Below are 13,551 nucleotides of genomic sequence, written 5' to 3' on the forward strand. Positions count from 1 at the left end.
GTGTTCCATTCCAGCGGTCTGGCGAGCCAGCGACTTCATTTTACTATCACCACTGCGTGCCCTTACTCCTTTGTCACCTGTTCTTTATAACAAGAAAGTACAGACTTCTACAACCAACAAGATTTTTTTTTTTTAAATGGGAACAGTGATCGGCATACTGCAAATTGTGCTCCCTGAGCAATAGCTTAGTCTCCAAAATAAAATCTCCAAAATAAAAGCCAGAAGTGGTTTTCTCTAGCAGGGGCTGTTCCTGCCCTGATCACTGGAAGGGTAGCTGTCCCGCCATCTCTGTAGCACTTTATGGAACCTGCACATTCTTCAGATTCCCCCAATCCTCTAGATAGGCAGCGTAGGGACCATTGTCCCGATTTACAGTCCAAAAACTGACTTCCAGAGTGGTGAGGTCAGTTGCCCCGGGAGACCCAGCTGATAGGTGGATAAGGTGGTATCTTCTCTCTCCACGCCAGGTCTGGGGGCCCCAGAGCTGGGGGTGTCCCTGGATGGCCCCTCTTTCCTGCCCCTGTCCAGAGCCACCCTCACAGCCTCCAGTGGGGGACCTCCCCACGCCCTGTCCAATGTTGTTGTGACAGGCTATGGCCAGGGAGGGCCCTTGGGGGGCTGGGGGCTGGGAGCTGGACAGAAGGAAGACCCCTGTTTGTGGAACAAGCAGATCCTGAGTTCATTAATAAGTAATAATAGTCATTCTTGATGTTTCGGAGGCAACTGTGCAGCGCCCGGGGAGGCAGCCATCTGCCTATAGGCCTGAATGGAATTCCTTGGTTTTGGAAATAGCCTGGAGCACAAAGCACCCTTATCTCTGGTGAGGCAGCTGAGATTTTGTGGGCTCCTGCTCCCTCCTCTGGGCTTGGCTTGCCTCCCCCTCCGGGGGTCACCATCCAGGCCCAGAAGCCCAACGATGCAGGGCCTCGTAGACCAGCCGGTGGCCCACCTAGGCACATATGGCACTTGGTGTCCTCTAAGCATGTTGAATGAAGACAGGTAGCCCTCTAAGCTCACCGTTTCCACCTGCGAGGTGGGTGTGATAAAAGCACTCAACTCAGCTCTACTGAGTCAAGGGAGAGCAATCAGCCAGACAGCCGGGGAGTATGGGAATGTCCAGAGGGTTGGCGGCTGTCGCTATTCTGGCTCTGCTTAGGAGGGGTGAGGGGAGGAGGTGTCCCCAAGATCTCCTACCTGAGACAGGCCTTGAAGGAGGCGACATGTGGGACCACCTGGCAGAGGGAGGAGCGGCCTAGGAGGTGGAGGGGCCGGCAGGGGCGAAGGCCGAGACCTGGGCCAGGGTGGGCGGCTGAGCCGGCTGTGCGCAGGCCGCAGGGCCCTCTTCCCGAGGACAGGTGCTCCCTGCTGCTCCTCCCGTCCTCCCAAACTCGGCTCGCAGCACATGAGTGGACGGGCACACTGGCCTGTCAGCCCCAAACTTCCTGCCACTGAGACGCCCGCGCAGCGAGTCACAGCTACACTTCTCATGCCTCACGTGCACACAGGTCACCCGGGACTCTTGTCGAAATGCACAGTGCGGGGATCCCTGGGTGGCGCAGCGGTTTGGCGCCTGCCTTTGGCCCAGGGCGCGATCCTGGAGACCCAGGATCGAATCCCACATCGGGCTCCCGGTGCATGGAGCCTGCTTCTCCCTCTGCCTGTGTCTCTGCCTCTCTCTCTCTCTCTCTCTCTCTGTGAGTATCATGAATAAATAAATAAAATCTTAAAAAAAAAAAAAAAAAGAAAAAGAAATGCGCAGTCCGATGGGTGGGTGGGCCTGGGCTGGGCCGGGGACTCTGCTGGTCCCACTGCTCGTGGGGAGGTCGAGGCTCCTGGTCTGGGCATGGACGCACTCTGGGCAGCTGGCTGAGGAGGCCCCAGCGACGCTCCTGGAGCTTCTGCCTCCCGGGAACCATGGTCAGTGGCTGGAAACGATTCTTCTTTGTCTGCCCATCGTGTGTGTGTCCCTGCTTTCTAGTAACCATCTCCCTGCTCCTCCCTTGTGGCCACCCTCCGACTCTGGATTCCCACCCTCCGACTCTGTTCCTGTTTGTCTGGGTGGCATCTCTCTGGCTGTGTGTCTGTCTCTCACCTGGGTCTCCCCCTGCCTGCGGGGTGCTCAGGTCTGGGATGCCGTCGGTCCCCCAGGCTGCCTGTTGCAAAGCTCTTCTGGGCTCTGGCGGACGAAGGGGCTGCGGTCACGTGCAGGGAGAGCAGCCGACGGCTAACAACTGGCTGCCAGCTGGTCACAGCTGGTGACAACTTGGGCAGGCCTGGGCGTGGGAAAACACAATCCAGGCAGCAACAGATGGGAAGGGGACCACACTCAGGAGACAGCCGACGGACTGCCACACAGCCTATGAAGGGCAGAGCCCGGGCCCCTACTCCTGCCAGCCTGGGGCCACTTGACCACCCTGCCTTTCCCACTCCCGACTTCCCCTGCAGCTCCGGGTCACGGTGGGCCGCCCTGTCTTGGGTCTCATGCAGCTGCTCCCTGCTCCTGCTGATGCACAATGTGGATTTTACTCGGTGGGTTCATGATGGGTAAGAAGCAAACAGTGGCGTACATCCGCGAGGGCACTTACCTGGAAGCTCTGGCCACGAGCCTTGGAACAGCGGGCAGACTGTGGAGGATGCGTGCTGCGAAAGAGGGGTGATGGTGTCACGTGGGCGACATGTCTAGAAAGCTAGTGTCCGTCATGAAGATTGAATGGGTAACCAGGGTGCCTGGCAAACCGCAGCTGGCGTAAGACACAAACGCCCGTCATCATCGTTAATGTCCCTTTATTTTATTTATTTTATTTAAGATTTTATTTATTTATTCATGAAAGACACAGAGAGAAAGGCTAGAGACATAGGCAGAGGGAGAAGCAGGCTCCAGGCTCCAGGGAGAAGCAGGCTCCAGGCCTGATGTGGGACTCAATCCTGAGACCATAGATCATGCCCTGAGCCAGGGGCAGGTGCTCAACCGCTGAGCCACCCAGGCGTCCCTAATGTCCCTTTAAACACTAAAATTGTATTCTGAATATTTAATAGAAATGATTCTACAGTATGTTGGACACCGTATGTTGGTTATACATGCTCTCGTAAAAGATTTTTATTGAAAAATATTAGAATGCTGCAAATGGCCTTTCTTTCTTAACCCAGGGACACGGGGCTAATGAAACCAAGAGCATGTCCGGGTGCTGGCAGAGACAGGCACCCGGGGGTCGGGCTGCTTGCTCCCACCACCCTGCCCCAACCTCTTGGCTTCCTCTCTTACTCAGGGCAGGTGAGCCTGGGCCGCTCGTGGCTGCCTCCAGGAATCCCTCCTAGTCTGCTGCTGCTAACAGCTCAGCAAGCGGAGAACCAGGGCTGCCAGAACTGGGGGCCAGGTAAGAGTGGGCTCGGTGAGGCCAAGAGGAGTTTTGAACAGTAAAGGGTTGTTCAGGAGCTCGTTAATTCTTATTTATCTGGTTTTGGCTGATATTGTGTGGGTGTGCTCTGTGTGTGTGCATGTGAGAGAGAGAGACAGAGAGAGAGAGACAGAGAGAGTCACAAACCGGCCACTACCCCAGTAGCTCGGAGCCCAAGGACGCACGCACTGGCGCCCTAGCCTGATGCTGGAGTTCATTGCATACCTGAGGGCTGTCCTCCCCGGGGACCTGACCCATGCCCTCTAGAGGAAAGCCCAGGTAGCTTTCCGAGGCCTGCCTGTCTCTCCTCGCCGGCTTCCACACCCCATCACACTCGTCTTGCATTTCCCCCAACATTCCTGGCTCTCCCCCGCGTGGAGGACTTTGCATGCATTGTTCCCTCCACCTAGAATGTTCTTCCCATCACCCATGCCCATCTTCAGAGAGGCATTTGCTCACCATCCTCCCCTGTCTCAACCAAGCAGGTCCCTCCTTTTGGGGCCATTCACCACTTTCCCTCTGTGTGTTTCCTTCTGTAGCATGCATCACAACTTAGAATAATTGCGTATCCCCTTTTGCTTATATCCTGTCCCCTTCCGCTCCCAACCACACTGGAAGCCCCGTGTGGGCCATGGCCGTGTCTGGTGTGCTCACTGCCTTATCTCCAGCACGGCCCTCTGGCCCATTACATATTCAGCGAGCGAATAAACACCTGTGCACACCTCAGAGGTCCTGGCCTCATGGAGCACAGAGACTTTCCACAATGATGGAAAAGGTGGAAGCGTCCTTAAAGAAGGAACCGTCTACCACGATTTACTGAGTCCTCGGCTCAGCTTGCTAAAGAGGAAGCACATGAGACAGTCTCCCTCCCGAAGAGGTCTGTGGTCTAGTGGGGAAAGCTCCCGGGTACAATGGCTCCTCCAAATACTCCTCCAAAACTTGGCAGTGCAAAGCAACCATCGATCACGCTCATTGATTCTGTAGGTTGAGAGTTGAGACAAGGACAACTTGTCTCTGCTCAGTGAAGTGTCAACTGGGAGACTCAAAGTCCAGGGTCTGGGATCATCGAAAAGATTTGTTCCCTTACCTGTCTGGTGGTTGATGCTGGTTATTGTCGGCGGGGGGGGGGGGGGGAGGGGGGGGCGGGGGGGCTCTGTCCCCTTCCATGGGCTTCTTCAGGTGGACTCCTCTGTGGGCTACTTCGGGCTCCCTCACAGCTGATTATTTTATTTTATTTTATTTTATTTTATTTTATTTATTTATTTATTTATATTGGAGTTCAATTTGCCAACATATAGCATAACACCCAGTGCTCATCTCATCACAGCTGATTTCAAAGACAGGCATCACCAGGGGTCCTAGGAGACACCACACTGCCTCTTACCAGCTCCAAAATCCTATGGCATTGCTTCTGCGACGTTCTACTCAGCAAGGACAGTCACAGCACCCCACTCACCTTCAAGGTGAAATAAATTCGACCACTTGACTGGGAGTGGCAAAATTCCAGAAGGCTATGGGGGACTGAAAACATGGCTAGTTTTGGGAAGGGCAATTGGCCATCGGGAGATGATAAGCAATCATATAGGATGAGAAGAGGCACCAACATCCTCTGAGATTTCACACAGTGGGAGCAGTCTGGGGCCACTATAGTAATAATCGTGGTAGGAATAAGCATCCGTCACAGCTTACAAAACAGTTTTACACCGATATTTTAAAATCGTGGGTGCAAACCTCCCAGGCCTGAAGTGTCAGCTCTACACGGGAGAAAGCCGAGGGTCATGACAAGTGGGGGGGGGGGGACATGACAGGTTCCAAAGCCTGGACACAGTGGAGTCAGCTCTAGGCGCATGAGATTCTGGGTTATGACCCCCCGGCCACACAGCAGATCTGATGACAGACAGGCACAGATTGGATTTCAGATTCTTTAGACCAGGGGAGAGATGTTGACAATTTAATATCATTTTGCACTTTGCAGCTGGTGTGAAAACAGACGTTGGGTTCTGGGAGGTTTCCGTGATTTCCTCCCACAGACACCCTGCCATCCCCCAGGCGGCTTCTCCTGTGCCCGTGGATGATGAGGCCCAATCTCCAAGCCGAGTCATGAAGTCCCGTCCCATCCGAAGAGCCAGCTCCACTTTCTCACGAAGCGTGGTTTCGAGAAAGCGCACACTGATTACTGGGGCACTCGTGAGCCCTTTGGGGTTAGCACAACTGTGTGGCTGCTGCTTTCTGGCCCAGGGAAAAGAGGGAGGACAGGACACTTCACCCATGTGAGCTTCAGTGTTTTGTGCTCTGAAAAACAGGAACAGTACCCGCTGCCCTGCCTTGCCCCCATGTTACTGGGAGAGTAAAATGGGGAGATGGAAGGCAAGGTGACACGTGAGCCACCAAGCCCTGTGCACACCGTCTGCTGTTGGCTGATAAAGGGACTCACTGGGGGAAACCCACACTCTTCTTTTGGGGTTCAGATTTTGAATGTGTCTCTGCTGGGAAATCTGTGTGTATTACCTTAGGTGAAGCCAGCTGCTATGACAAATCAACCGAAAAACGTACAATGACTCAAATCAAGTAGAGCGTTTTGTCTTGTTTTGTTTTGCTTCTCACCCATGTCAGGTCTAAAATGGGTGTTCCTGGTGGTTTTCCTGCAAGTGCCCATTCAACAGTCAGGCTCTATCTTCAGGACCTGTAATATGTGGCTTCCAACATGCTCGTAGGCGTCCGGCCCTGGAAGGCAAAGGGGAATAAGAAGAGATCCCTGCCCTTAGCCTCCTTGGCCCAGAGGTGACCCACATCCCTCATGCACGTTCCACTGGTGAGCACTGTCATGTGGCCCCATCTAGAGGCAAGGCGTCTGAGAAATGCAGTCTCTGCCACAATTGTAATTCTGAGTATCTTTTGCTCTTTATGGTGGGGAAGAGGAAGCTTTCTTTAAAGCTTTTGAACAATTTTTCTCTGCTTCTGTTGCACACGCACACACACCCATGCACGCATACGCATGCACGCATTTCCTGCACTCTAATTGTCTGAGCCCTAGGCCTGGTGACCCAGTGCACTCTGACCTTCCTGGCCTCCTCCCTCTGAGCCCTAAATGCCAACCAGTTGCTCCCTAATGAGTGGAGCTGGCCATAAGCATGCTGGTACACTCTTCCTAGAAGAGACAAATTCAACTATAAAAGGCCTGGCAAGGATCTTGGGACCACCTCAGAGCCACACACCACCCAGTGATGGGACCCAGTTTTTCTGGCCCATGAAGCTGTTCTGTGCATATTGGTTGCACTCAGGTCAACAGCTGGGATGGTCAGCAACATCTGAGTTTGCTTCATTTGTAGGTCAGCATGGGAGATGGGGCTGGAATGAGACCACCATCCCTGTGGGAATTGGGGGTAGTGGCTTGGGGGGCCGGGGACAATGCAGCAGTGATCAAGGCCATGCAATCAAGAAAGTCAGCAAAGCCAAATTCCTCACAGAGAGGCAGAGTTCCAGGAGCCAGGAGCAGAATCTGGAAGCCAGCCCTGGGCAAAGAGGGTGGAGGAAGGTGGTGAAGATGGGCACCAGGTAGTTGGGGCAAAACGAGGTCTGTCCAGAGAAGTGTACCTTCCCTCAGTGTCACCCTCCTCAGAGTTCCCTCCCCACTTCCTCCTGCCCCAACAGGTAGCCATTTTCATCTCTTTTATATTATTTCTTCCATTTAAAAACACAAACAAACAAACAAACAAACCATGGGCCAGTGAATTAGTATCTACGCTCGAAGCACTCACTCCATCCCCTGATAAGTAATAGCACCATGTACTTTTCTTCATTTGGCTTTTCACTCAGTAACATATTCTAGAGAGGTCTCTATGTCAGTGTTGATACTTCTTATTCCATCCCATAACACTCCACTGCACGGATAGATCAGAGCTCATTCAGTTATTCCCCTACCTCTGGAATTATGGATCATTTCAAGTCTTCGGGTATTAAAGATGTGATCTATCTCAATTTGGACAGGTGGCCTCTCTTCCAGAATATGTATACTTCCTCAGCCCTCAGAATTCAGTCAAGTCACCCCTGAGAAAGAGACACCTGATCTCAGACCAGGACAGGTGGAACCCATGCGTCCTTCCCTCACCCCACCCTACCTCTTCCATCTGCAAGTGGAGGAGACCAAATGGAAGTGCTTAACCAACCAGCCTTGGTCCCCAAATGTAATAAATCCCTCCTAAGGGTCGTCTAGCTTTGGATTCTGGGCTCCTGCTGCATAACTTCACTTCGGGTGGCGATGCGAGAACGTGTAAGACCATCTCTGTAGGTTGATTCTGGCTTTGCTGTTGCTGACTGAATTTTAAATGACAAGCTACGTTGTGAATATAGCTTCAAAATGCATTTCATGTTATTTTTGTGGGATCTGGAGATGGAGAGGATTTCAACATGTGGGCTCAGTTGGAGCTCTGACCCGAACTCTGCAGGTCTCTTTACATAATTTTTGTTATAGAACATTTCAAAGACACACATCCCTTCATTCATCCACGACCTCACTTCAACATTATCAACATTGTGCTCATCTTCTCTCATCTGTTTAGACTCTTATTTTTCAACTTGCCGGAGTGTTTGCAAGTAAGTTCTGAATAACGTATAATTTCACATAAATTATGTAGCACTTAAAATTTTTAAGTTTAGAATTAGATATTTTATTCATTTGGCCTAAAGCATAAGCTTTTCACTCACCTCCTTCCTTCCCAGATGTGACCAGTGTCATCTGGCTCTTGTACATCCCACCCAGTATACTTGCTGCATGTTCCTAATTTGTCACCCATTTGGAGCTGAGATTTTTCCATATGGGCTCATAGAATAAACTCCTTTATTCTTTTTTTATGATTATATATTATTTCATTGTAGGGATATATCATAATTCATTTAATTCATTCCTTTCAGGTGATTTCTCTTCTTTTGCTATTACGAACACCACCACAGTATACAGCCTTGCCCACCTCACACCTGGATCAGTGTTTTTGAAGAACCCTGTGTGCCGGTCCACAGTCTGGCCCCATTTCCTCCCACCTCAGAGTTTCCTTCCCCTCCAAATGTTCGTTTCGGCGCTGTCTTGATTTTCTTTGGAGTTTTGCCACATATGTTTGTGTCCTTACACAATACCTTGCTTCCATGACTTAGAACTTTATGTAAACAGAAACATGCACCATGCACGCTACTCTGTTGTACTAGTACGTCATGAATTTAACTAGTCCTTATTGACAGACTTTGGATTGCTTCCGGTTTTGCTACTACAAACAATGCTGCCCTGACCACTCATTTTAGTGTCTCTATGCGCACAGCTGGAAGAGTTTTTTTAGGGTATTCACCTAAAAGAACCATGGGAGTCTATGAAGACACTTGTCATGGGATGCCAAGTTACTTTCCAATGTGATTGGACCAGTTCATCCCCCCACCATCAGCACATAAATATCCTGGCTGCTCCAACTTCCCCAACAATTGATATTTTCAGACTTTAATTTCTGCTGCTCTGGCAGGTGTGAAAAGTATTTCATTATGATTGAGAATTGCTTTTCCTAACTGGTAATCAAACTGAGCATCTTTTGGTATCTTTATTGATTATAGAAGAGTCTTGGTAGGTAAGGTGCCTCGAAGTCTTTTGCCAAATTTTCAATGGGGTTTATTTTATTGTGGAGATAATAATTAATGCTTTATCTGTTAGAAATGAATTCTCCAAGTTTGTGGCATTTTCCCCTAAGTTTTGAGAGTCTTTGTTTTCTCTTTACGGTGTCCTTTGAATAGAAATTTTACACCTTATATAATCAGATTGATTTACCTTTTTCTTTATGATTTGCACATTTTGTTATATGTATATCTTGTGGTTTGTTCAAAGAAATTCTTTCCTTTTTATTTTTATTTACTTTTTTAAAGATTTTATTTCTTAGTAATTTTTACACACCGTGTGGCATTCAAACTTACAACTCCAAGACCAAGAGTCATGTGCTCTCCTGACTGAGCCAGCCAGATGAGCCTTTCTTTCCTTTTTTTAGATAAAAAATATACTCTCTTGAACTTCCCTTCTAAATATTTTATAGATTTATCATTGCTAGTTATATCTTTACTTCACTTGGAATTGAATTTGTGTATGGTGTGAGGTAAGGGGTCTAATATCATATTTGCCATACAGGTAATCAATCAATCATCCCAACACCATTTATTATAATTCCATCCTTTCTCCTTTGGCTTGCAATGCCTGCTCTGTCATCAGTCCAGTTCTTTGTCTGTGTGGGTCTGGTCCTGGCTCATCAGTCTACTCTTGTCTGCTCAAAAATCAGCCTAACTATTTTTGAATGGACACTACATTGTCTTTATTAGCATGGTTAATATATGTCTCTATCTGATAAGATTTGCCATCTCCCTCACTTTGTTCATCATCTTCAAAATTGTCTGGGATATTCTTGGCCTGTGCTTCTGCATATACATTTTAGACTGAAGTGTAATTCTAAAATGAGGGTAGTTTCTACTTCTTAGGGTGTTGTGAGGGTTGAACCAAATGATGTGTGTGAAGTCTTCCATAATGAATAGGTACTTGGTAAACGATTGGAGAATCAGCTGGTGGAGTCACCTTGCTCTTGCTGCCTGGGTCTGTTCCCATTATCAATGGTGTGACAGTCTGATTCTTCCCAAAAAACCACAATGATGGGAGTGAGAGAGGAGATGTGAGAACCCTGCAAAGTGCAATTCGTATGACAGTTTGCATTCATCCCTCTGGGATAACCAAGCAGTTATGGTTGTGACTGCATAGTCCTCAGATAAGTGATAACTGACCCTGAAGAGCTCACCAAATACAAACTTAGAGAACGTCAACAGTCCTTTTTTATAATTATTTTTTTAGGGAGGTGGCAGCGGGTCCTGCAACCGAGAAAAATCCTGCAAAAATGTCTCTCTACCCATCTCTTGAAGACCTGAAGGTAGACAAAGTTCTTCAGGCTCAAACTGCCTTTTCTGCAAACCCTGCCAACCCAGCAATTTTGTCTGAAGCTTCTGCTCCCATCTCTCAAGATGGAAATCTCTATCCTAAACTATATCTGGAGCTGTCCCAGTACATGGGCCTGAGTTTAAATGATGAAGAAATCCGTGCAAATATGGCCTTGGCCCCTGGAGCATCAGTTCAGGGGCAGTTGGTAGCAAGACCTTCCAGTATGAACTATATGGTAGCTCCTGTAACTGGTAATGATGTTGGAATTCGTAGAGCAGAAATTAAGCAAGGGATTCGTGAAGTCATTTTGTGCAAGGATCAAGATGGAAAAATTGGACTCAGGCTTAAATCAATAGATAATGGTATATTTGTTCAGCTGGTCCAGGCAAATTCTCCAGCCTCGTTGGTTGGTCTGAGATTTGGGGACCAAGTACTCCAGATCAATGGGGAAAACTGTGCAGGCTGGAGCTCTGATAAAGCTCACAAGGTGCTCAAACAGGCTTTTGGAGAGAAGACTACTATGACTGTTCGTGACAGGCCCTTTGAACGGACAGTTACCATGCGTAAGGATAGTACTGGACATGTTGGTTTTATCTTTAAAAATGGAAAGATAACATCCATAGTGAAAGATAGTTCTGCAGCCAGAAATGGTCTTCTCACAGAACTTAACATCTGTGAAGTCAATGGGCAGAATGTCATTGGGCTGAAGGACTCTCAAATTGCAGACATACTGTCAACATCTGAGACTGTAGTTACTATTACAATCAGGCCTGCTTTTATCTTTGAACATATTATTAAACGGATGGCACCAAGCATTATGAAGAGCCTGATGGATCACACCATTCCTGAGGTTTAAAAGTCATGGCACAATGGAAACTTCACCGAACTTCTCCAGTTTACTTGGGCAACTTAACTTTATATTATGCACATGATGCTTTCCAGGAGCCAGAGCGCATATGCGGCATGATGAAGACCTTTCTATCTTACATTATGGCTGGGAATCTCACTGTTTTGATTGGATATCTTGTTCACACTTCAAGATTGTCGTAGCCTTATCCGGGTTTTACAGATGTGAAACTTTGGACTGATTTACTGATTTTCTCTACTGGAAACCTGATGCTTTTATAAGCCATTATGATTAGAGTGACTGATACAGTCTTGGCTCTGTGTTAGAACCAATCACCTTTATCTTACATATCAAGTAGTGCTGTTCATATTACTTTAGTTCTGTGGTATAATTGCGTTTTTAATGTGTTGCCATAATACATGTAGAATGACTGCTTTTGATGCTTTTTTAGTTCTGTGGGTGTGCGTGTGCGCATGTGTGTGAAACACCAAGTACACTGGTTTCATTCCATGTAAGCATTATACAGTGTATGTAGGTTGTAAGAGATTGTGTTGGTCATCATTAAATTGTAACTACCTTCACTTAATATGCTTGAACTGTCGCCTTAACTGTGTTAAGCATCTAGAATAAAAGCCAAAATAGAACTATTGCTGCCTTTCTAAAACCCAAAATGCAGTTCTATAATGTACGCTAGCCCAGAACTGTGTAATGATACATACTGAGCTATATAGCATAGCTGCTTAGTTGCATTTGAGATTTTCTAGTCATTGTGGAATGGAAATTTCTTTCTTCTAAAAGTTACCGGTATTGGTTTCTGAGAAATGAATCACTATGTATTAAATGTAAAAATTCTTGTACCAAATAGGATAACTATTTTGACTTCCTTTATTCATTTGTAGGTTAAGCGGAATAATACCTAATTTTGTCATTTACTCTTAAATTCTGTAACCTACCCTCTTTGAGATTGTCTTAGGATGTTTCCCAGGTAATCTGTTCCATTTCCTAACCCCTCCCTACAAACAAAATGGCAGTGACACTTTATCCTGATTTTTTTCTTTTTGGTTTATGTCTATTCCATTTTAATTAAATACATATAAATAAAAAATAATTATTTTTTAGTTTTTGTTTTTTAAAGATTTTATTTATTTATTCATGAGCAACAGAGTCAGAGACATAGGCAGAGGGAGAAGCACGCTCCCGCAAGGAGCCCAACTCCATCCCAGGACCCTGGGATCACAATCTGAGCCGAAAGCAGGTGCTCAACCACTGAGCCGCCTAGGAGTCCCCAGTCCCATTCTCTTTAAGAAGGATTTTCTAGGGCAGCCTGGGTGGCTCAGCGGTTTAGTGCCGCCTTCTGCCCAGGGTGTGATCCTGGAGGCCCGGAATCGAGTCCCACATGAGGCTCCTTGCATGGAGCTTGCTTCTCCCTCTGCCTGTGTTTCTGCCTCTCTCTCATAAATAAAATCTTTTTTTTTTTTTTAAAAAAAGAAGGATTTTCTAGTTTCACTGACACCATGAAGGCTTTACATGCACTTGTTTTTCATCTTAATTGCATACACATGCTTAGCTCACTGAAATAATCTGCCAGAGATTGTTCCTGGGCACCAAGCTGTGCAGGAAAGAACCAGAAAGATTGGTTATCATGGGATAGTTGTTCCTGTAGGGGAGAAAAATCTTCCTTCCACCCTCTCAGGTTCTGTGACTGGGCCTACAAATTAAATGGATAAGAGATTAACAGGAGGAAAGTACACAAGTTTTATTTAATATTTGTATGATTACATGGGAATCTTCAAGAGGAAAACAAAGACCTGAAGAAGCATTAGGCCAAAGGCTTATATACTTTTTTCCACAAAGAATAATAAATCATGGAGATGTAAAAGACAAAAGGGCTTGGACTGAGGACAGTAAATTGTGTGACAGTGACTGGGAAATGTATACAGGAAGCTAATAGAAGATATGGGCCATTTCAGTTGGTTTGTTTGTACAGGTCCATTTTGGCATTGACGCCAGTCTCCAGTGATAAGAATGTTCTTCTCTTCCTAGTAGAGGGAAGGCACTTTTCTCATGGGAAATCTTAGGACCTGCAGTAAGGTAGAAAGGGGGAGGTCAGAGAACCCTCTCAATTTCTGCTGTTTCTCAAATACCTTTAGGTCAAAATAACCATATGCCAAGATGATGTATTCTGCGGTGGCATGTGTGAATCCCTTCACTCCCCAACTCCCAGCTACCTTTAAGAGGCTTCCAAGCTTCACTAGCAGCCTGTGATCCCCATCACTCACCATGAGATACCTGTCCTACATTTGGACCATCTCGCCTGCTGGGCAGCAACCTGGCCTTTGCTCCTTGTTTGCAGAGCCCATTGA

At 47.4% G+C, this 13,551-nt stretch overlaps 1 pseudogene; it reads left to right on the forward strand.

The window, feature by feature from the left end:
- Positions 1-10,263: 10,263 nt before the first annotated feature.
- LOC144281214 (syntenin-1 pseudogene) lies at positions 10,264-11,835 on the forward strand (annotated as a pseudogene).
- The last annotated feature ends 1,716 nt before the right edge of the window (positions 11,836-13,551 follow it).

Source organism: Canis aureus, chromosome 12 (assembly GCF_053574225.1).
Source record: "Canis aureus isolate CA01 chromosome 12, VMU_Caureus_v.1.0, whole genome shotgun sequence".
NCBI classification, from domain to species: domain Eukaryota; kingdom Metazoa; phylum Chordata; class Mammalia; order Carnivora; family Canidae; genus Canis; species Canis aureus.